Here is a 26106-nt window from a genome sequence, read left to right on the forward strand (position 1 = left end):
TCCTTTCTTTCCTCCTTTCTTTCCTCCTTTCTTTCCTCCTTTCTTTCTTCCTTCCTTCCTTTTACTTAATTTAGGTTTAACTTGCTCTTATGTATTTTTTTTTAATATGGGATGCTTCACAAATTTGCATGGCATCCTTTTGCAGAGGTCAGCCTAATCTCTGTATCATTCTAATTTAATATATGTGCTGCCAAAGGAAGCACTATTTTTCTAGTTTCTTAAGTGGAAGATTAGGCTGTTGATTTTAAATCTTTCTTCTTTTTAAATTAAATAAATACCTATTCCTATAAATTTCCCTCTAAGCAACTGCTTTTGTAGCATTCTATGTTTTAGTATTTTATATTTTCATTTTTATTTATCACAATTTACTAACTTATCAGTGTTTTTTTTTACTTGACCTCCACTACTTATGACTATGTTGTTTAATTTTCACATATTTGTGGATTTCCCAAATTTCCTTCTGTTACTGATTTCTAATTTTATCACCTTATGGTTTGTAGAATAAATGTATGATTTTTGATCCTTTTAAATTTATCAAGGCTTGTTTTATGGACCTATATATGGTTTATCCTGGAGAATGTACCACATGTACTTGGGAAAAGAATGGACATTCTATTGTTGGTTGGAATGTTGTGTAGATGCTTATTAAATCTAGTCAGTTTATAGCGTATTTTAATTTTCCATTTCCTTATTGTTCTATCCATTATTAATAGGGTGGTATTGAAGACTGAAGTCTCTATTATTATTGAATTATCTATTTCTTCCCTTGAGTACATCATCCTACTACTTTCTAGGCTTCATGATTTCTTTTTAATTTATTTTACAGGGGTTGGGGGGAGAGGAGGAGTAGAGGGAATGAGAGAGTCTCAAGCAGATTCCCAGCTGAGTGTGGAGCCCAATGAGGGGCTCAATCTCACATCCCTGAGATTATGACCTGAGCCAAAATCAAAGGTCAGATGCTTAATTGACTGAGCTACCCAGGCACACCTAGGCTTCATGATTTCTGAGAAGGAATATTAATCAGTTTAAGAAGGCTTGTAGATGATGAGTTGTTTTTCTTTGCTGCTTTCAAGATTTATTCTTTCTTTTGATAATTTGACCACATGTGTAGGTGTGTGTCTCTGAGTTTATCCTCCTTGGAATTCTTTGAAGTGCTTTAATGTACTAATTGATGTTTTTTTAATCAAATTTAAAAATATTTAGGTCATTAGTTTTTCAAATTTTTTTTCTTTTCCTCCTTTTACTTGACTCATTTATCTGTATATTTGTGCATGTGCTGGGGTTCCCACAGATTGAGGCTCTGTTAATTTTTCTTCATTCTTTTTTAAACTGTTCGGACTGGATTATTTAAACTGACCTATATTCAAGTTTTGTTTGTTCTCTCTTCTGCCAGTTGATCCCCTCTAGTGAATTTCTTTTTTTTTTTTTAGAGAGGGAGGGGGGTGGGGAAGAAGGAGAGAGAGAATCTTAAGCAAACGCCACACCTGGCGCGGAGCCCAATAAGGGGCTCTGACAACTCTGAGTTCATGACCTGAGTCAAAATCAAGGGTCAGACACTTAACCGACTGAACCACACAGGCACCCTCCTCTAGCGAATTTTAACTTCACTTTTTGTACTTTTCTACTGGAGATTTTCTATTTGTTTCTTTCTTTTACAATGTGTTTTTATTGACAATTCAGCAAAGCATTTTTCTCACACTTCTCACTAATTCTTTAGACATAATTTTTATTAAACACTTTTAATTTAGTTCATTAAGTGCTTTTAAAGCTTATTTACAGTCTTTGTCTACTAAGTCCAACATTTGTGCTTCCTCTGAGATAGTTTATATTGACTGGCTCTCTTCCAGGGTATGGGTTATACTTTCCTCTTTTTTATAACTTATCATTTTAAATATATAATCTGGCAACTCTGCAAATCATGTCCTTCCTGACCCCATATTACTTTCCTATTGCTACTGAAACAAATTACCACAAATTTATTGGTTTAAAACTATGCAAATTTATTATTTTCCAGCTTTGCAGGAAAATGGGTCCAAATGGGTCTCCCTAGGCTAAAACCAAGGTGTTGTCAGGACTACATTCTTTCTGGAGGCTCTGCAATAGAAAATGTTTTCTTTCTTTTATTTTCTTTTTTTCCACCTTTTAGACACTGCCTGCATTCTTTTACTCATAGCCCTATCACCTCTTCAAAGTCTTTAGTAGCTCTTTGAATCTTTTCCACATTTTATCCCTGACACTAACTCTTCTTCCTTCTTCTACCACATTCAAAGAACCTTTGAATTGGGACCACCTGGATCATCCAAGATAATCTCTTCAAAGCCAGCTGTTGGCTAATTTAACTCCTTGCCAGGTAACAACAGATTTCACAACTCCTGATGATGAGAACATCTACATCTTTGGGAAGGGGGCATTATTCTGTCTACCACACCTTCATAACATTTGCTATTGTTATTAGTGATGGGTTAGTGAATTTCCTGGACTAGTTGTGTAAAGTCTGAATTTTGTGTGTGTGCATGTAGCCATTCACACCTCTGCTTGATTAACTTAGTTGTCAGCTAGTGACTGGATGTAGATTTCTTTAAATAACTTGAATCAGTAAGTCTCCCAGTCTTTGCGTCTGTGTGTGTCTTGGGACATGCCTTCAGTGTTTTGGCATTTTATAACTCTGAATTAGCTTTCCCTTCTAGCTCTGTGCTGAGTCTTATTATGAGCCAGAGATTAAACAGAGTTTAGGGCCTTCTCAGCTTATTTCTGACATTAGTACAGCCCTGAGCATGTGTGATATCATCTGGGGCTTTGTTGGAGCATTTTAAATATGTTGGGGCATTTAAAATGGACCTCTCATTCCTCTGTTCTTCCTTTTAAGTTTTTTGGTCAGCCACTTGTATCCCTGCCTCAGGATTAAATGACTGCAGCTGATTGTTTTGACAAATACTCTGGGGATAAGGCTGTTTTCACAGACAAATCTGCATTAGACTATGTAAAAGAATTGGTTTTTTGAAGGAGCTACTGGACAAGAAAAATAATGAAAATACTCTGGGAATGGGGTTATTAAGAGAACCCAAACTGTTTTTGCTCCATCCAGTGTCTGACAGACTTTTGGGTTTCACAAATACCATGGTTGGGAGGTTATTGGTTTCCACAGCTCTATGTATCTGGGACAGAGAAATGGGAATAAAGCAATTTAAGATGTCACAAAGCTTGCTTTTCTTACTGATATTCAGCTGCTTTCTTTGAGTAAGTGCTACTGGAATTGTTAAAAGCCTTTCATTTATTTCCAAATTTCTATAGAAGTTGATTTAGAGAATTTTTTCAATTGTCATTGGTTTTATGGAGAAGTAGATTTTTAGAGGTCCTTATTCCACCATTTTGGAAGAGCTCCCTGACAGGTCTTTCTTAACCTTCAAAATTTGCCATTTCTGCAACTAACATTCTTTCTCATTACCAGTATATCAAACCTTCTGACCAACCACTGAAGGTAGCCAGACTTCAATCTTTTGAGAATTTACCACAAGTATGAGTTGTTTTTCTCTACCTCACCACCACAATCTATTCTTCTAAAGTCTGGTTAAAAACTAATTTCTCTCTTAAAAATCTTCACATAACCAATAGAATGAGATATATATTATGATCATTATGACATTTGGCCTTCATCCAATAATTTGAATCTTTCATGTCATGCTCTTGCCTTTGGTCATAAAATTTTGTATTTATTTTCTATTGTTGAGTAACAAATTACCTCAAAGTTAGTGGCTTAAAGCAGTGATTTGCATGTATTAGTCATAAAAATCCTACCTATTAAACAGATGTTCAGGGCTATGTGATCAAGCAACAATTGCCATGTGATTTCTGTGGTAAAGAAAATTGGAACTGTTTTGGTTGGGTGATTCCAGCTTGGATTCTGTTATGTTGCAGTCAGCCACTGACTGGGTCTAAAAGACTGTCTTCCAAGGTGATTCAATTACAAAGCTAGTAGCTTTGTATTGGGTTTTATTCAGAGGCCTCAGTTCTACTCCAAATGGGCCAAGGGTTGTTTGAGCACAAATAGTTGGAGACATGAATCATTTGAGAACATGATTGAGGCCCACTGCTATAATATCTATTTTACTTAAGACCCTGTATAAGATGTAAAATGTTTAAAAATATGACCCTTCCCTTAAAGAAGTACAAATCTATTTATAGAGGAAAAGGTAGACATTCCAGTAACAATACTACTGCAAGTGATAGGTTATAAATGAAAGATTATATACTCCGGGAATTGAGAATAGGTAGAGATTATATCCAATGTCCCCAACAGGGGATCTGGACTGACAGGGATTCTTGGTTGTGACTGAGAAATTAGAACACAATTGTCCATTTATTAATCCCAATAAATACCTTCTCTGATATTAAGGAAAATGCTTATTTGAATTGCTTAGGTAAGAAGCAGATTTAGATTCCTTGAACTAAGTTTTTGTAAAAAGACTTTCAGCCTCATGGTAGCCAAATAACATCAAATATCAAATAATTTTTAGCTAAACCCTTGATACCAGAATTTATTGACCATAATTATAATCTGCCACCAGGATTTGAAGAAAAACCAGTGTCTTCTGAATTTAATTCCTATACTGGAATAGAGATTAGCCAGATAGCATTTATAACCAATCAAAATAATTTGAATAGACTAATAGCTAGCAAAGAAAGTCAATCAGTAATTAAAAAACTCCCAACAAACAAAAGTCCAGGACCAGGCGGCTTCACGGGCAAATTCTACCAAACATTTAAAAAAGACTTAGTACCTGTTCTTCTCAAACTACTCCAGAAAATAGAAAAGGAAGGAAAACTTCCAAATTCATTCTATGAGGCCAGCATTATCCTGATACCAAAACCAGATAAAAGGCACCACAAAAAAAGAGGACTACAGACAATACCTCTGATGAACATAGATGCAAAAATCCCCAACAAAATACTCACAACCCAACTCCAACAATACATTTAAAAAATCATTCACCACAATCAAGTAGGATTTATTCCTGGAATACAAGGGTGGTTCAATATTCACAAATCTATCAACATGATACATCATATCAATAAAAGGATAAAAACCATATGATCATTTCAAAAGATGCAGAAAAAACATTTGACAAAGTAAAACATCCATTCATGATAAAATCCCTCAACAAAGTAGGTTTAGAGGGAACATACCTCAACATAATAAAGGCCATATAGGAAAAACACACAGCAAACATCATACTCAATGGGGAAAAACTGAGAGTTTGGCCCTTAAACCCAGGAACAAGACAAGGATATTTACTCTCACCAGTTTTATTCAACACAGTACTGGAAGTCCTAGCCACAGCAATCAAAAAAACAAAAACAAATAAAAGGCATCCAAATTGTTAAGGAAAAAGTAAGACTTACACCATTTGCAGATGACATGATACTATATATGGAAAACTTGAAATACTCCATTAAAAAAACTACTAAAACTGATAAGTAAATTCAGTAAATTTATAGGATACAAAAATCAATGTGCAGAAGTCTGTTGCATTTCTATACACTAACGATGAAACAGCACAAAGAGAAATCAGGAAAATAATTTACATTACAATTGCACCCAAAATAATAAGATCCTTAGAAATAAACCTGACCAAAGAGGTAGAAGACTATAAAACACTAATGAAAGAAATTGAAGATGACACAAAGACATGGAAGGACATTTCATGCTCATGGATTCAAAGAACAAATATTGTTAAAATGTCTATACTATCCAAAACAATTGATGGGTTCAATGCAATCTCTATCAAAATACCAACAGCATTTTTCACAGATCTAGAACAAACAATCCTAAAATTTGTATGGAACCACAAAGACTCCAAATAGCCAAAGCAATTTGAAAAAGAAAGCAAATGGAAGCATCACAATTCCAGACTTCAAATGATACTACAAAGCTGTAGTAATAAAAACAGTACAACAATAGACACACAGATAAATGGAACAGAATAGAAAACCCAGAAATAAACCCACAATTATATGGTCAATTAACCTTCAACAAAGGAAGAAAGAATATGCAATGGGATAAAGACAGTCTCTTCACAAATGGTGTTGAGAAAACTGGACAGCTACATGCAAAAGAATGAAAGTGGACCACTTTCACCACACACAAAAATAAACTCAAGGTGGACTGAAGACCTAAATGTGAGACCTGTAACCATAAAAATCCTAAAGAGAACACAGGCAGTAATTACTCTGACATTGGCCCTAGCAACTTGTTTCTAGCTAGGTCTCCTAAGGCAAGGGAAATAAACCAAAAATAAATATTTGGGACTACATCAAAATAAAAAGCTTCTGCACAGTGAAGGAAACAATCAACAAAACTAAAAAGCAACCTACTGAATGGGAGGAAATATTTGCAAAGGACATATCCAATAAAGGGTTAGTATCCAAATATATAAAGAATTTACACATCTCAATAGCCAAAAAAAACAAATAATCCAATTAAAAAATGGGCAGAAGCCATGAACAGATATTTCTCCAAAGAAGACATCCAAATGGCCAACACATGAAAAGATGCTCAACATCACCTATCATCAGGGAAATGCAAGTCAAAATTATAATGAGATACCACCTCACACCTGTCAGAATGGCTAAAATCAAAAACACAAGAAACAACAACTGTGGGTGAGGATGTGAAGAAAAAGGAGCCCTCTGGCACTGTTGGTGGGAATGCAAACTGGTGCAGCCACTATAGAAAATAGTATTGAGGTTTCTCAAAAAGTTAAAAATAGAACAATCCTACAATTCACCAATTGTACTACTGGTTATTTACCCAAAGAATACACAAACACTCAAAGGGATGCATACACCCCTATGTTTGTAGTTGCTTTACAATAGCCAAGGTAAGGAAGCAGCCCAAGTGTCCATTGATAGAGGAATGAGAAAGAAGATGTGGTGTGTGTGTGTGTGTGTGTGTGTGTGTATCTATATCTATATCTCTATATATACACAAAATAGAATATTATTCACCATAAAGAAAGAATGAAATCCTGCCATTTGCAAGACACAGAGGGAACTAGAGAGTATAATGCTAAGCAATGTAAGTCAATCAGAGATAGACAAATACCATATTTCATTCATTCATATGTTGTGGAATTTAAGAAAGAAAACAAATGATCAATGAAATAAAAAGAAAGAGAGATAAACTGAGAAACAAACTCTTAACTATAGAGAACAAACTGATGGTTACTAAAGGGGAGGTGGGTGCAGGATGGGTTAAATAGATGAAGGGGATTAAGGAGTGCACTTGTTGTGAAAAGCACCAGGTGTTGTATGGAAGTGTTGAATCACTATATTGTACGCTCAAAACTAACGTAACACTGTATGTTAACTACACTGGAATTAAAATAAAAATAAATTAAAAAAATAACCTATGAGTCTTTCCAGAAATGTAAAGTTGTACAGTTTTTAACTACTTGCTTTGAAATTTGGCAAATATATAAATATACAACAGAGAGGTGCTGGGTGGCTTATTGAGTTGAGCTTCCAACTCTTGATTTTGGCTCAGGTCATGATCTCAGTGGCCTGGAATTGAGCCCCTCACTGGGTTCCACACTTAGCACTGAGTCTGCTTGAGGATTCTCTCTCTTCCTCTGCCCTTTCCCCTACTGGCACCCACATGCATTCTCCCTTTCTCTCTCGAACAAATAAATATTTAAAAAATATATACACTGAGAATGAATATGTGGTTGACGACATTATCTGCTTGAACATTTTGGAACTTCAGTCAATGATTTACTCTAACAGTGTTAAGTCTATTCATAGGCACACACTTATTCATCGTATTTTGAGATTAAAGAACTATAGTTACAGTAAATGCAACCAAGCTGAGAGGAATAGAACCTAAAACAAGGTGTAGTGATTCCTATTGAACTAAACAAATCAAGCCTATTTTATTTTGTATTTGAAAAGAAATAAAACTGGGGGAAAATGAAAAGTTTATTACAACCAATAAATAGACAATTTCTAAATTTATAATAGCCATCAATTTTCTCTAAAATTCAAAAATTTGCAGTCAAAACCTGGGTAACAGATAGAGGACTCTGTCCACTGACCAGTGACACTGCAAGTGACCTTTAGCCCTACCTCCAACTTTGATTTTGCATTTTTTTTTTTAGAAATATTTACATGGATTCTCCTTTGTTTTTAAGCTTTATCCAGGTAGTCATTTAGACTTCTGGAACTTTCATTAAGTATCTCAGCCTGTATTAGGTGTTCTTTGGTGCAGTGGTTCTCAAAATCTTGTGTGGTAAGAATTCTGAAGCACTGTTGTGAAAAAACACAGATTCCTGGGATCCTCCTTCAACAGAGGTTGATTGGGTGAGGCCCTCAAGTTTGCATTTTAACTCCCAATAGCTGATTTTGAAGCAGTCATCTAAGACCACACCTTGAGAAGGAGAGCATTACTGTATGGGACTTATACTCTTAGAGCACAGAAGGAACATCCTACATTTTGATTCAGTAGACCCGAGTTCAAGGCCCAACCACAACACTAACTAGCGTGTGACCTTGAATGGTTCCCTTAAACATTCCTAGGACCCCGAGTGAATCATGGTGAAATTTGCTGTCTTGTGCTGGATAGTGCTGAAGACAAAACTGGTAGCATTAGTGAAAGCCTTTATAAACTGTAAAGACTCTGCAAAGGATATTAAGAATATTCTTCCTGCTGAGGCATCTGCCAGAAGTGGCTGGTTTACATCCTTGATCTTATTTATCATTCAGAAGATATTTATTGCATGTCTACTCTGCATAAGGCTTCGTGGCAGATGTACTTCCCCTGGCCTTTATAGAAGCCTATAACGGGATTTCAGAACTCACAAATGGGCAATTAAACCTCCAGCCTCTTCCTGAGAGTTCTGCCCTCCCTTTGATACACAGAACTTTCCTCTGATGATTAAATTGTCACCTCTGCATAAAAATGTCCCCTTCTCATCCTCCGGGGAGGGTGCTTTCTCCCGTTATGAGCTTCACAAGGGAAGAGTGTGGCAGGCTTTGCTGTATACTGCACATTGTTAATTTTTAATGTGGGAAGTTAGATTCTGCTGGCTTTCTTTATGTTACGGATTGTGCTGCTCGTCTCTCACACACTATGCAATGCATCTCTTCAGCTGTTCCAGAAAGGTGGCTTTTCCTTGGTAGCAGTCTCAAGATGCCAAGTTGTTTAGTTACTATCTAAATAAGGACACACAGGATCTAACTCTGTTCATTATGAAGGACTGGTCTGACAAAACCTCAAAGGAATAATAAGCCGTGTGATTGGCTGACAGGTGAGGGAGAAAATGTACTAAGAGGAAGGGGGAAAAAAAAATACTCCCAACGATGGTTGAACTCGGAAATGCAGATGGGTTCAAGATCCACTCTGCTTAAAAGTCTGTAGGCATCACTACAGATGCCTACAGATTTGTAGGATCTCCAAACCTTGTGCCTGGCAAGTAAGACCTTCACAGTCAAGTTCCAACCACTTGTCTAGTCTCTGAGCTTGGGTCACACTGAATTTCAGGGTCTGGAATGCATTATGGTCTCTCTCACCTGCCTTTGCTTGGACTTTCCCCTCCTCCATCTGGCATCACTGCTTTCCTTCTCTCTACCCTCCCACCTCCTACAAACAATTTGAGGTCAGGCTGGACTTCTCTTGCTGCTGTAGACAGAACGAACCAGTGCCTCCTTAGTCCTTTGTGATCACTTTGCTATGCTAAGTGGCACTTGTAGCCTCATTTTACTCATGATTATTTTTATTCAAGTTCCCAAATATTTAGTGAGTGCATACTATGCATCAGGTACTGTACTAGGTACTGGGGATATGGCAGTGAGCAAAACAAAGCCACTTGCCTCCAAAGTGTGACTCCTGGTACATGCTCTCTTTCCTGGGAGACAGGAGGGTGGGATATTGTCTATTTAGTTCAGCACTCTATTCCCATAGCCTAGAATAGTGCCCAGCACATAGAAAACACTTACTGAATATTCACTGAATAAACAGACCTTATTTTAATACTGAAATGTACTATAGGATGCCAGTCAGGAATCTGTTTTGCATAACAGACTGTAGGTAATTTGAGAGTAGAGGACACATCTTCTTTACCTTTTGCATCTATAGTAAAAAGCCATGTACTTGGCATAGAGCAGATGCTCCTGAATAAATAAAACTAAGATTATTGTTTTAGCTATATCATGCTCTTTATATTCAAAAGCTAGTTGGCCAACTTGTACAATTATTTATCCTGAGACAGTATAAGACCAAGGTGTTAGCTTAAAAAAGTATTTTTCTAAATATAAGACTTTAGACAGACTTGTAGGGGACAGAATCTGTGTGTGGGAGTCTCACTGCTGCTGATTAGGCAGTTTTGCTAATAGCAGAAAGGGTATTGAGGATTCCCACCTTATGCCAGAGAGGTTGCTGCAAATTTACCAATGTTTTCCACTGTTATCAGTGTTGGTTGATTCAGAGAGTCACTCATCAGGTAGAAGATGAACTTCTAAAATTCCAACAGCTGATAGTTCTCCATGTAAAAAACAGCAAAGACTTCTGGGATCTTATCTATGTTCAAATTCTCTTTTACACTGTTGCATTGTGGCCTGAACTTAATCCTTTTCACTATCCATTATGAACAAGTGTATGAAGAGTTCATATATAAACAACTGCTCTTTGCTTATTCATACTATGAAAGGAAAGGGATTAGTGTACTTCAAAATAGGGGCATATGTAGAGCAGTATTTAAATAATTGACTTTAAAGATATTTTATGGAGTTTGGAGAACAAAATACATTCCCAAAAGGATATACCTTAGAGAATCTACAAAGGCCTTTACAGTCATTAATTGTGCATTGGAGTGGGGGAGAGGAGTCAATCTGTTGTATTTCAGATGGATGGAAAAAGTAGAATCGTAAGAGAAATATAGACAATCCACAAAGTGGTTAAGTCTATGGGAACAATTGAGAGCTGACCATAAGCACTAGAAATTTCCCCATGTAGACACTTCTTGCACCACACACACACACACACACACACACTGCAAAAACAATGAATGTGGTAGATGAGTTCGTGGGGTGAAAAACTAAGAGCAAAAATGAATGGAAAGGGGAAAGAGAATGTAATAAAAAAGAAGAAGTGCTGCAAAAAAGAGAATTTGTTGAGTTTACAAGAATTGGAAATATTCTACATAATATACCCAGGGCAATTACCCAAGGCAGGACAAAGGGATCTATTCAAAACCTGCCTGATGATACCTACATGATGAAGTGTCAACATTCCGAGTAACAACTTAAGTTATAAAGCCTCAAAGGCCCTTTGCAGAATTCCACTTGAATATCTGTAAACTCTGCAATAGTTCACACATCAAACAATGTATTTTAAGATTATGTTTGATAAAAAAAATGCCACTCGATGACAAGTTTCTACTCCGAGTGAATTTTTATGACCAAATTAGAAACCCTGGAAAAGAGAGACTGTACTGGAAGTGCTGACTCAGCAGTAAATTGCAGAAAGGCAATGGGATACTAATTTAATGATGCTAGAGCTGAAATGCATCATTCCTGAGATTAGCATATCTGTTAAAAAATAAAAAAGAAGAACGTTCAGCCACCCAGCTAAAACATTTCACCAACAGTCAACAGAAAGGAGATTTTTGCACACATGGAAGATTGGGAGATGAGGTCAGATTTAAAAGAGATTCTACAGTTTATAGACCTAAGAATTTGGGCTATGGAACTTCAGATTGGATTCATCTCCTTATGCCTAACTTGTTCCAGAAGGATTTTCTTTAGTACAGTCCCTGGCAGATTTAGACAGTCATTCCCATCCTTCTAGTAGAGCTTCCAGTTTATTGGCAAGAATTAAGTCTCTTTAATTAGCTCATCTATCAGAAATGTATTGAGTATCCACCCTATACCAGGTAAAATACCCTGAGGATCAAGATCCAGCTTCTATCCTCAAGAATGTCAAAGTTTACAAGGGAAATAAAATCAACACAGCAAGTGCTTTCAGCCCAGAGTAAATTATGCAAGACGGAGATAAGTAAGCAGAGATGACTATGGGAATGCAGAAATGAGATACTCAACCCAGTTTGGGGGAGGTCAATGAAATGAAAGATTCAAGCCTCAGCTTAAGGATCATCAGGTTGACTCAGCCTTTACCATACTTTTCTAGAATGATTAACACATTCAAAGTACAGCATCAATTTCAGACATTAAAACCAGTTTAATGCCTATATATAGGTAGAACCAGCTGATGAAGTGCAGAGACATATGGTCTTAGAATCAGACCCAGCCTTCAAGCTGGCTATGTACTAGCTGAGTGGCTTTCTGCAAGTTACTTCACCTTCAGTTCCTATGAAATAGGAATAATAATACCAACTCATATGAACTCTGAGATTTGAAGGAAATAATGTGTGTAATGCATTTGATAGCACCAAAAATGTTCCCAAGACAATGGGAGCTGCAGTATTTCTTCTGCTTTTGTAGCTGCTATGATTACCAATAGTATTAAGATATAAATAGAATTTTTCAAGTTGAAGTCACCAAGCACAAAATTTTCATGGTTCTATATTTATTCCTACAGTTCTTAATGTATAAGTGAAGGATCTTGTTCATCAAAATAGTACTGGGCAGAACTTTCTCATAAACTTTTTACTACAATGAAAATATTTATATAGTATTCACTAGCCACATGTGGCTATTCAATGCTTGAGATTTGTCTAGTGTGAAGAATTGAATTTTAGTTTTTATTTCATTTAAATTAATTTAAATATTTAAGTAAACTACATAGTCTGCAAGTTTATGTTCCTCCCAAATTCATATGGTGAAATCCTAATCCCCCCAAAATGACGTTACTAGGAGGTAGGGCCTTTGGGAGGTGCTGAAGTTATGAGGGTGGCGCCCTAGGAAGTGGGATTAGTGCCTTATAAAAGAGGCTCCAGAGAGATTTACTAGCTCCCTACTGTTATATGAAGCCACAAGAAATCTGCGACCCAGAAGAGGGCCCTCACCTGACCATGCTTGTGCTCTGATTTCAGACTTCCAGCTTCCAGAACTCTAAGAAATAAATATTTGTTGTTTCTCAGGCACTCAGTTTGTGATATTCCAGCATAGCAGCCTGAATAGACTAACACAAACCATGTGTGGGACTAGCGGCTACTGGATTAGACAGGGCAATTCTAGGGTAACTGTTAAACATAAAGTTACCCGGATCTCACTACAGGCCCAGTTAATCAGGACGAATGATGAGAATTTGCATTGATATGAAGCACCATATAAGATTCTTAAGAATGCAGATGTTGAGAACCACTGCTCTATTCCTCTGACTGAGTAGTTTTGATTTTATGGCTATGTGCTTGCAGAAGGGCCCTGAGGTATTAATTAAATAAAATATATTTTCTTGGAGGATATCTCCGTGCGAGGCTCTAGAAGTTGAACAGAACCTAAGCGTACGGTCTGTTTCCTATTTTAAACAAATTGTGATATTTTGTAGCCTCATTAAGATATACACTGCAAATAGGAAAGAAAAGCTATTTTAAAGTAGGTGAAAAAATAATTTATACAAAAGAGGTTGTGAGTAGAGGGTCACTATGGTGGAGTTATAAGGGAAGCCATCAAAAGGAAGCAAGCATGGAAGCAGAGACTGTAAGAGCAAGAGTGAGAGTGGTTACAATGACAATTGATAGACCACTGGAATACTACTAACAACCCTCATTTTCTCATCTAAGAAAGGGGGCAATATGTAATAATCAATACTAACTGAGCACTTACTTTATGCCGAGACACTTTTATCTGTACCATGTTATTTAATTTTTCCCACAACTTTAGGAGTAGATGCTATTATCAATCTCCATTTCACATCTAAGGAAACTTAAATAATTTTCTCAACATCATGGATCTTGACTACAAAGTGGTGTCAATGTGGGCCAGAGAAAATCGTAGATCCAGGGGCCAAAGGAAGCCATTAAATCTTAATTGAGCTGAATTGAAATACTCACCTAATATTCATTGCGGAAGATATATTTAAAACACACAAAAATATGGAAGTAACAAAATCACCAACAAAAGTTAACAGGTATCAATACTGGGTACTTACTATTGCCAGGTATTCTGCTAGGATCTTACATTCATTACTCACAGAATTCTCCTGACAGGCACTCCAAGATAGGCCCTGAACAATGTGGGGATCAAGAAAATTAGCAAGCCCGTACCTAAAGAGCCTTGGGTAAGAACCATCTCAGGTGAAGAGAATTTTCCTTCTTCAGTTCACAAATAAGCTCTTTAATTTAGGTCACCAGTATAGAAAAGCATGCAACAGTGAAGAGAAGCATGCAATACTCATGTAATTGTGCTGACATCATAGCCCGGTCCAAGCTTTTGCCATGAAATGACAAATTTTATTGATTCCTTAAAAACGGAGGCAGTGCCTTTCACCTTGTGTCATAACGATGAATTCAAGAAGTTCCAGGGGCATCTTCTGATATGTCAACATCTGCTTGTGATTTTCTATTGCATGATATTAAGGGATCTCCCCCACCCACCCACCTACTCCCCATTACAAAAACTGGGACCAGAAAAAAGCAAGATCTATAAAGATTGCAAGTAAAAAGTTGTTTTCTTCTCTAATACAAAAAAAAAATTATCTCAAAATATGGCTTATATAATTAAAACAATTATACCAAGACTAATATACCTGGGGATCAATTTCTTTATCTCCACAGTCTTTTGAACATTAGACAAGGTTATCTATTATGCACTGGGTTTCAAGCAGAGTATATAGTGTTTAAGTAGAGCTGCATGGGGGACTCATACTTTGACAGTGATCAATGTTAAATATATTTTAACAATTATAATGGCTCTATCACCCATATCTTCCAGATTTTTTTCAGGATATGGCAAAGTCAAAATTTTCATTGTAATTTTATTGTCCCCCCCCAAAGAACCACCACTAACTATTCACTCTTCTGGATTCCATCCATATCTTAACATATGCAGACTTTAAAATGTAGGTTTATTACCAGAAGGTGCAACTACAGGAAATACGTAAGAGAAAACATTACAATTCTACACACCATCATAGAACCCAGAGATCATCTCCTTGTTATTGGCAAATCATTTAAATTTATATAGCAGCTCCTATTTCTTGAGACTAGTTGTTGAGAATACTGAATTGAGAGAAATTTTGAGACTGGCTCATTTGAGAAAGAAGGTACAGGGATCGACTAGTGATGTCTGCCATAATGAAAGCAACAGAAGTGGCGTAGAATTGTTTTACATTACTGGAAACCGATTTTTACTTTAGTAATTAAGAAAGTGAGTCCACATGGTTATGTTGTCTACCCAAGGTGGTACAGCAAGACCATAGCGTCACCAGTATGAGGATGCTTACTGGTTAACTCCCACAACAAATGTTCGCCCACTCTATCACTCTACAATCATCCTATGTTTTTTTCCCCCAAAATCAACAATACTTAGTTAAAATCCAACTAAACATACTGGAAAAGGCTGATCAATACATAGACGAGAGCAGTCCTTCAGAAGATTACACAGAAAGAAAAATAAATTGCTATGCCCTTGAAAGAAAAGCTACTTTTATTTAAGTTAATAAAGCTTTATTTGTTCTCTAGCCATTAAGTTTATATAGAAATTAAAAGTCTTGACTATTTGTCTTTTGCCAACATGAATGTAAAAGTGGCTTTAAAAAATCTCATTAACATTGTGCTTTTTTTTCCCCCTGTCCCAAGCTGATTCAATACAAAACAGATTACCTCCTGTCTGTGCCACTAAAGTGCACATAAATATTTTACAAACCAATTTATCTAAAAATTTTATCATTCCTCATTCTGAGTCTGGACACAGAGCTCACTATAAAGCACTTTAGGTTTTCCAGATAACATAATCGTTCAGACAAGAGTATATTATATTTCCTCTTTTGATTCTTGCTGGGGCTCCAAATATTCCTCTTGGGGTGTTTTCAGAATTTCACTATGTCAGACTGGTATATACACGGTTAATGGAACTTTCAGAGAATGACCAGAAAATACTTAAATGAAGGAATTTAATAGTCAGAATACTGATAGCATCCACACTTTTGAACCATAGGGGAAGGGGAAAATAAACTTAGCTTTTACTGATTCAGGTGGGAAAAATGATAGTCCTAATGTGAATAGACTGATCTAGTTCACCAAGATACACAGGCAGACAAGAGTTGGGGAATCCTCATAACTAAAGCTATGAAACCAAAGTTAATGGCTTTCTTCAGCTACTCTATCAGTCAAAAGTAATGTGGGATATCTGTTGTCTCCAGACCAGTGACTGATAAACATTTTCTAGAAAAGATCAAATAGTAAAGAATTTCTGCCCTATGGGCCATCTGACCTCTGTTGCAACCATTCAGCTCTTCTGTTCTAGTGTAAAAGCAGCTGCTCATAGGCAATATTTATGCAAACGAGTGTGGCTGTGTGCCAATAAATCTTTATTTACAAAAACAAGTGGCAGGCCAGATGTGGTTTATAGAGCTATTTTTGGCTGACTTCTACCCTAGAGGACTAAAATCATAGGTCTCAAGGGGCTCTTCTAACACCCCCAGGCTGCCTACTCTCATCCTTTATTAAGTCCTCAAGGGGCTCTTCTAACACCCGCAGGCTGCCTACTCTCATCCTTTATTAAGTCCTCCTCCAGGTTCCTTTTAGTCATGTGGCTTCCATGTTGTCTACCAACACTTTCCTCCTCCAGACAAGACTGGGAGCTCTTTGAGACCAGAGTTTGTATCTGTCTCATCTCTTCCTAGCAAACTGAACAATGCTTGTAGTATGGGAGGCACTCAGAAATTGCTTGTTGAATGAATAGGTGATTGAACAAAAAAAAGGGTTTGGGATTTCTTCCTTCAGTCACAATCTGGTTTGGCTGTCTTCTAAAGATGCAGGTATTCCCCATTTCAACTTCAGGATTCTCTCCTTACCTCTCTACATGCAAAATGCCCTGTCCTGACACAAAATACATACATGCAGTTTTAGCCTACATTTATTTAAATTATATGAAATCAAAAGGGCTTACTTGGGAAAAGGAAAGAAGGAAGGAAGGAAGGAAAAGAAAAGAAAAAAAAAAGTAGTGTGCAAATGGAAAAGAAAAAGAATAATTTGATTGAAAATTCCAGGGGGTCCTCTCAAATGTAGGCCATCTCATCTCAGAATATGATTCCAGGGTTAAACACTGTGTTTTTCACATAACATGACCCTTTATGCAAGCCGATGACTTCATCTTATATTGAACGCATGAAAGAGTAAACAAACTTTAACCCTGAAAACTCAGCTGGGTAGGACTTTTGGATTTATGATCCCTCATACCCACCTCCAACTGGCATCAATAGGGCCACAATGTATCTACTATCTATATTGTCAAGATTCACTAAAGATAAATTTGCATCATCTGGATGAGCTATTTATACGAGTTACACGTTACAAGTTGAATTTGAAATCAACCCTAGTGTGAGATGACGTGCCGCCCTACTGTTCACATTACACTTTCAATGGCAGCACAGTTAGCAATAAAAAGTAGGGGCTCCCATGAAATGCTGGGAAGCCAGCCTCCTGGATCACACAGTAAAGCGGGCAGGCACTTCTAAACTGGCAACACAGCAGAGCAACTTCATTCAGGAGGATGCATGCCAATGTAAAGATTCGCTGAAATCTGAAGCCTATTTCCTGTCCTTCTCATGCTGTCAGGAGAATAAAGATCCAGCAAAGGTGTTTGTCTGGGGTTTCAATATTCGGGTGGCTCTTCAGGGCAGATTTTGTAAGGGGGTTGGGGGAAGGCTCATCACAGGTTTTAATTTCAGTTGATTCTTACTGAAAGGTATTGATTGATCTCTGGAACTTGTGAAGTCTAAGGTGGAGAGACAGGATCTCACAGTGGAGAGACGCAATGTGAAAGCTGCCCAGCTCTCAGGGGCTCCCCGTGAGCCAAAAACACAACACAATTTTTCATGATCATAATTCACGACTTTCAAACCAACGAGCCTTATTTTTGTTAGTAAGGAAACCAAAGGTAATGTCTGCCTATCTACCTAGCAGTGGCTGATGCTAAAGACAGCTCTAAAATGAAATTTGCAGCCAGAGGTATTCTTAAGAGGAGACAGACTAAAGACACCAGCCCTATTTGGAAGTGACTAAAGAGAGCACATTAAGAGTTTTTATTATCTTGGTTAAATAAATGGGAAACCTAAAACCTGGGAGATGAGACCATAGGATTTCTTTATCATTTCTATTGATTGGAAAAAGGTCCCAAAGGACTCGACACTATTTAAAAATAAACAAACTCTATTTTTCTCCCGTTTGTTAGGGTGCCTTCCAAGACTTTTCCCCTTCCTCTCTACAGCAGTTGGCAGAAATTAGTTTCCAGTAAAAAAAAAAAGAGGTTTATCAGATGTTTTTGAGAAAGTGGTGAACATTATTATTGCAGTTATTTTTAATACCTCTTGACAATGTTCTACTTTCTCATTTAAGATCATGGACCCAGGGACCTACCTGCCACTGAATACTGACCTCAGCATGAGTTTCAATGAGATGCTCAAGAACACGTTTTAAAGCACAAAAACCGCAAACAAAAATAGAAAAAAAAGCTAACAAATAAAAGATAAATGTAATAAAAAATAATAATTTTCCCAGGCCCTTTCTGAATATGCTTTGAATGCATGTTTTTCATACCATACTCATTGTTTCTGAGATCAAGTCGAATTAAAACGCAAGGGCTATGCTAAGATAACCTAACACTGCAACATAAAAGTGTTTTAATATTGCAAAAAGGAGCCTGAGAACATTTCCCTTAGGGCTTATAAAGTCAGAAGAGCACAGTGCTTAAATGATGATAGAACCATATATCTGAGTTCTAACTCATCTCCCTCTTTTACTAACTAAAAATAGGCATTTACCTCCAGAAAGTAACGTAATCTCTCTGTGCCTCAGTTTTTCATCTATAAAATGGGAATGTTAGTATCTATCTCAAGGTGAAGGAGAGCAGAAATTAAACCTAGCACTGGATTTAATGTTTTCCCTGGCACATAATTCATACTCAAAAGATTATAGCTACTATTAATGTAGAAATGAAAATGGGGATAATGTTTATCATTTCAAAGCTTATTCATCGTCAATCATCCTAGCTCAAAATGTAGGTTACCGAACTGTTTCCTCTTTTGGATACAATACAGATAAAACCGTTAACATTCATGGATCAATTCAGTGTACAGCAAATATTATAGTAAGTCATGTTTATGCATTTTCTCATTTAATGGACACGACAGTCATATTATCCATTTTGCAGATAAGGAAACTGAGGCCTAGAAAGTCATATCATTTACCTCAAGCCTCACACTTAATAAGAAGCAAATCCAGAGGAAAATAAACAAGCAAGCAAGCAAACAAGAAACTCTATCCAATTTCAAATCCAATGATTATGACCACTAAGGACATTGCTTAAAAATTGAGAACGCATGCCTACCTTTGGATCTTCATCCTTGTTTGCCAGAGACTCTGGTCAGCAAGAGTAAGCCAGAAAGTCCAAACCTCAAAGATACAGTGGCTGCTGGTCTAACAGTCTTCCCCTTCCTCCAGACTTTATCTGAGGATCCCGGATGCTCTTCTTTGATTCTGGGTCAATAACACCAGTCCGGTGCTTGTGCTTTATTCACCCTATCCCCAGCGACTAGCTTATTCTGCCACCGCTCTTAGTTCCTTCAAAAGAACTCAGGATCAGAAATGGTATCTTGACCCCAACACAGCCTGCTTGACCCTGAGGTTTAGACCAACCAGGTGCTTGCAGGGGGGGGGAAAAGTAATAACCTAATTATTGCAACCACCTGCTTGCCATCCCTTTTGTTCTCCTGACTGCTGCCAGGTGCTAGGCTGGCAGGCTTGGATCAATTAGTAATTGTAACTGAGGCTGACTGCAATTAATTATATAACTTTAAGCTGTTCAAGCTTAATACCTCCCCCCCAAATAACTTCAGGAAACTGGGATACAGTGCACTGCAGCAAATAAGGAAAAATAGCTATGAATGAGGTTTCTGTATTTTCTTCAGTTTTACATCATACTGAATCCTCATATATCATGTGCACGGCCAAATTGTCCTATTTACTCATTATTAATGAAATGATGTGTTAATTTCTAGCTTGTGACCCAAGACTGAAAAGTGAGGCTCTTCCTCTCCTAGCCCACGAGAGAGGGGACCTCCCCCCGGGGCCATGGTGTGATGGGTCTTCAATGAGGTACAGGATACTGCGGTAGATTGTGGACTATGGGACTGTAGGGATGAGGGTTGGAGTTCTGGCTCCACCCTTAATTAACAGGACAAAGGATAATCTCTACCTCCATGTCCTCATCTGTAAAATAGGCATAATATTAACGCTGGAGAAAGGAAGCAAAACAGAGTTTACGAATTCACTGATGCACTGTTTGGCATAAAGTTGATGCTTGATAAATGCTAACGCACCACCACTCTCTGCTAACCTTTGCAAAGTTCAGGAGACTAGCGAACCTTCGAGTGAGGCTCTGTCACAGAGCTTCCCCCACTGACCGGAAACTATAGCATGATATAGTTGTTAATGACTCAGAATTTGGAGTCTGTGGTACATGGGCTGTTGTCATGGGCTATACCTAATGAGGTGTGTGTTCAGGAACCAGTAACGTAACTTCTTTAAATCTCAGTTTCCACATCTTCGAATAAAGAGAAATGTTTGTAAGGTTGCTTCGATGATTAAATGCAATAAGACATGGCTCTGATATACATAAATGATATTAGCAAGACATTTTAACATGTATTTATGGCAAAATCATTTAGTGGAATTATAATTTATATATATTTTTTTCTCTTGGTATTTTCCCCTAGCTTCATTCCACAAGGGTAGCCAAGCTCTTCTATGCTTCTTGCTTCAGGAATCTTGGTAGGGCTGAAGATATAAGTCAAACTAAATATCCCAAGTGCATTTGAGAGATCATATGGGGCAGGGGCAGGGGCCAGGCAGGGATGAAGGCTGGAGAGGAGAAGTTATGTGAGAATGGCAAAAGTTCAAGGAGAGAGAGAGGAGAACCACCTCTAGACCCGGAAAAAGAAAGGATGTCTGTGAGTCTCCAGAGCAGGGAAATCTACATGTGTTCTCTGACAAAGCCTAGAATACTAGGAAGAACGTTAGGTGGATAGCTATATTCTCACTTGAGAAAGATGAACCAAGAGCATCATGATTTCCAGCCTCAGCATGAATCCCCACATGGGCATGAGAGAGGAAAAACATGAGCCTCAAAGAAATGGCAGGAGTTTGGGTAAGAGGATGGGAGGATTGGTAGCTGCAATCATAATAGGCTAATGAAGCCCCATTTTGCAACCAGTTACCTAGATTTTACTATAATCTAGAAGCAAAAAGAGGCCCCAGTAAAGATTATATAGTAGGAAGTTACTGAATACTATTAAATCTATTTCTTTTTCTTGGACACACAGGGAAATTACCTTCATCAGCCTTCCTTAGTTAATGTGGGTCCTTTGCAGCTCAATTTGGCCAATGGAAAATGAGTAGATATGGTGTATACAACTCCCAGACCTCTAAAACCCTTCAGGTGATGTGTCAAGCTCTTTCTCTTTGCTCATTAGCTGACTCCACGCATAGGATGCAGTAAGGGAATCTGAGAATGGATGGAAGGTTACAGGATCCCTGAACCACCATGAGAAGAGTCACTTGCCAAAATGTAATCAGAGTATGAAAATACTGAGAAATACATTTATATGATATTAACCCACTAAGATTTGAATGCTGTTTATTAGAATGTCTAGCATTAATTACTCTTATTAATAAAATGCCTGACATAGAATTTTTCATCAGCCCTAAAAAGTGGAGGATAGAAAAAGAGAATTCAAGTTGATTTAAGTCAAATAAAGAATATAATGCAACTCATACCTAAATTTGTGCATGGCTTTATCACTGCAAAAAGCTAGAATTTCCATGCAGCAACCTAAATAGTAGGGAGGCAAAAGGAGTTACAAAAGGCAAGTATTTTACACCATGGGTTGTTCTGCTAACTAACTCAAGAAGTCATATGACAAGTTTCCTCAAGAAGCACACCAAGGTTGGAGTGACTGTCCCCTAGCTGTCTCGCCACAAGAATGCCTCCAGATTGGTCAGACCACCTTCGGACTCTTAACCACCTCCATGATGTCCTCTCTGCAAATATGAATGACGCTAATACATGGAGTTTAAAATAAATACAATATGAACAAGCAAAATAAACGTGTCTTTGAGAGCTCAATTTCAAAGCCCTTCAAAACTGTAAACAAGCTTTTCAAATTATGTTTAAGAAACACCCTCATCTTTATCCGTATCTTACAGCTTTCCCAACAAAGTTCTCATTCTCTCCAGCCCCTCATCTTCCTACTTTTTCAGTTTCTAATCATGACCGTCCTGTCCTCCCCAATCTGCAGTGGTTTCTAATTGGTCCTTTAAAGTGTCCTGTGACCTGTAATAAACCAGTTTATCCATTTCAGTGATTTGAAGCATCTGGGAGATAAATTCCATTAGAACGCTAATTGGGTCTGATATGAATAGTTTACTATTGATCTATATGGAGACATACTTGACAGAGCACTGGATCATGTTAGGTTTGGGGACATTTTAAAATATTTGCTAAGAAAATTATGCTACATCTAATCACCTGGGAGAAAATGACAGCTGAGCTGTGAACAGAGTATAGCTCATTTTATCCATTCGGGGGCAAGAAGGATATCCATTGATTTTCCTGCTCATCATTTATTCCCCTTGCTTGTAGGATCAAGACCCAACATTCCTTTAAGAACCAAGCCTCCCTCACTCTCAGTTCATGTGGTTCATGAGTGGCTGATTTTGCCTCTCATTGCCTCGTCCTCCCAGGTTCAGGACTGTGGACAGGATCCAGTATGGCCAAGCTTGAGGAGCCTGCCATCCCCCTCTAGCTTCTGTTTGGTTCAGGGAGGTTATGGTAGCAATCTGTGTCTAAGTCCTGGAGTTCTTGGAGAAGTTATTTTGAAAGACGTATTCTCCCTACCAGAAGTTCTAACCTGGCAGAATATAAGCCTGGAGGTGGTGAGGGTCACCTCATCACTACTTGGATGTGGCTACTTAAGAATGAAACTAAAACTGGGAGAGGAGCACCAAAACATGGAGGGTAGGGGACTTGTGGTGATTGTGTTTGAGTACCTGGATCTAGCTGTATTGCCCATAATCAAATGAATCCCCTTTTATGCTTCATCCTGTTTGAACTGTATTTCTCTAAAAGCATCAAGTCTAAAATCATGACACTGAATTAAACTGATAGCCTCAGGGTCAGATTTTCACAGAGGTGGTGTATTCAGTCATTTACTTTTGGCAGTCCAAAATTGTCTCACTCACTAACCTGAACCAGAGTAACCATAGTACTAGTTACTTCTTTTTTTTTTTTTAATTTTTTTTAAAAGATTTTATTTATTTATTTGACACAGAGAGACACAGCAAGAGAGGGAACACAAACAGGGGAAGTGGGAGAGGGAGAAGCAGGCTCCCCGCTGAGCAGGGAGCCCAATGCGGGGCTCGATCCCAGGACTCTAGGATCATGACCTGAGCCGAAGGCAGGCGCTTAACGACTGAGCCACCCAGGTGCCCCAGTACTAGTTACTTCTTAAGGGACTTTCCAAAGAGTATGAGCTTTTTACCTGAATAAAATTTATATGCATTCCAAGGAGAGTTGGGAACATTTTTTTTTTAAAGATTTTATTTATTTATCTGAGAGAGAGAATGGGAGACAGAGAGCATGAGAGGGAGGAGGGTCAGAGGGAGAAGCAGACTCCCCGCTGAGCAGGGAGCCCGATGTGGGACTCGATCCCGGGACTCCAGGATCATGACCTGAGCCGAAGGCAGTTGCTTAACCAACTGAGCCACCCAGGCACCCCAACATTTTTTAAAATTACAGATTCCTAAGCCATGTGTGGATAGATTCTGATTTAGGAAGTCTTTCGAACATTCCACAATTCAGTATTTTCAACCAGCAGCCTAGATGATTCTGATACAGGTAGCCACATTTTAAGAAATATTACTGTAACAAGCAGATCAGAACTGAGGGACTAGAGTCATATACAAATGAATTTCAAATCCTGTTTCTGCTGCCTACCAACTATACCTTGGACAATGGCAAAATCTTTCTTTCCTTCAGCTTCCTAATTTACAAATGAAGATAATAAAGCCATCATAGAGGGCTTTGCAAGATAGTGTTTGTAAAGAATTTAGCACAGAGCTTATCATATCAGTAAGGCTCCAATAAATGGTATCTGTTGGTAATTCATTTACATGGATTAGCTTCTCAGATAAACCAATTATTACTTCTTAGAATCCAGCAGCATATAAGACCTTGTAGCAATTAGACATAGGGTATATAAGTTTTGGTGTGGAAAAGAGGAAGCAGGCTCTAATTTTCAGTTTGATATATGTTCTGGTGTACAAAAGAACAGGAAAATACCAAGAAAAAAAAATGTCTATCCTATCTATGAGCTTGCCAAAAACCACTTAGGACATTAAGTTTGCCAATATAGTTTTAGTCCTCACACTGAAAACTTTTGTACATTAAATAATAACTACCCAAACACAGACATGAGTAAGGCAATGGGACTGGTAGAGCATCACAAAACATTTTGCACCTTGTATAGCAAGTACGGCTATCCAAGGGGGTGACGTTAGTGGTGAACATGGTGGAAGGAATAAAGAGGATATCTACATAAAGTGTATGGCATCCCGATGTGGAGGACAGGCTTTGAAGGAGGACCAGCCAGGCTGGGTTTACATCACAGAGACCCCATTTCTTCGGTGAGCCATTCTGTTGAGGAGTCACTTAGCTTCTGGCTCTCGGTGTATAAGTTGAGAAAAAATGAAGCCAATCTTGTTAGATTATGTTGAGGACCCAATGAAATCATTGATGTAAAATGTCTAATAGAATGCCTGACATATGATCTATGTTCTGAAATGTAGCCATTATTATTTTTATTTATTATGATAATATTATTATTATTACTGTTGTTTTACTGGAGATCCTGTTTAAAAAAAAACTGGCAAGATGAGGATATTTTTGCAGGAAAAAAACATACAAAATGGTTGATATTTCCACAAACATGACAGTGAGGAGAAGTAATAATCATATACGACCCAACCCACCAATTTCAATACATTGTGGAAAAAAACAAGAGGAAGGCTTAAAACAAGCACTTCCTGTTCTTAGTGTTGCACTACCTCATTTCACAGGTGAGACTTGCTTGGCCTTTGCCCAGGGACATGGTGGAGTAACAAGTGTCCACCAGCACCAACCAAGGCTCTGATTTTAAGCATCTCCACTGGCTATCTGCAAAATCCATGTTTTAATGATTAGCCTTTGCTGCCATAACAGTTGCAGAAAAATCAATTCTACGGTTTTTTCCTTTTCTAAAATGCCTGGCTTTTGGCTGATAAAGCAATGATTTAAGTCAATGGCTGAGGTGGGAATTTGAGTAGGTTCTTAAAGGATAATCACTAGGCTCCTTCTTGGGATGCATCTGTTTTTAACCAATTTCTCAACTCTGAGTGTGGTAATTAAACAGAGAGGTGTACAAAACATAAACAGTGGAAACTGGAACCTGGCTTCATTAGTTTCTGCATCTTAGGTAACTACAGGTGTGTGTGAATGAATTACATGACTGGTAAAATAAAATTAAAGGCAGCTGCACGTGTTTACAATACTGCAGCCGCAAATTACAGGTTATCTGTAGCATCCATAATTCATCCATAATTGACAATTTTCATATTACTGGAATAGAGAATCAAGTCATGCAGATGATTACAGCATTTGCCTCTCAGCACTAGAGATCTTGCTTCATTTTTCATACAGCATCTCAAATGAAATAACTTATAGTTTTTTAGGTGGAGCTGGACATCAGGGTAAAGGACCAAAGGATTGCAGACACCCTAGCCCCCAGTTTCACCTCCCATGCCTCCAACTCCTGGCTCCCTGTTCATAAGGAAGTGTGCCTACACACAGGCTTTAGAAACACAGGAGCTGAGTCCAATTTTGACACTGCTACCTAAATCT

The 26106-nt window shown here is 37.8% G+C and overlaps 1 protein-coding gene and 1 non-coding gene across 2 annotated transcripts in view; both read right to left on the reverse strand.

The window, feature by feature from the left end:
• TAFA1 (TAFA chemokine like family member 1) overlaps positions 1–26106 on the reverse strand; it is a 534189-nt gene that overhangs the window by 363592 nt on the left and 144491 nt on the right. The gene's annotated exons all lie outside the window — the stretch shown is intronic.
• LOC123326984 lies at positions 101–203 on the reverse strand. The gene has a single exon (XR_006541454.1). It is a non-coding gene; the product is annotated as a U6 spliceosomal RNA (small nuclear RNA).

This window comes from Neomonachus schauinslandi, chromosome 1, assembly GCF_002201575.2.
Source record: "Neomonachus schauinslandi chromosome 1, ASM220157v2, whole genome shotgun sequence".
NCBI lineage: Eukaryota > Metazoa > Chordata > Mammalia > Carnivora > Phocidae > Neomonachus > Neomonachus schauinslandi.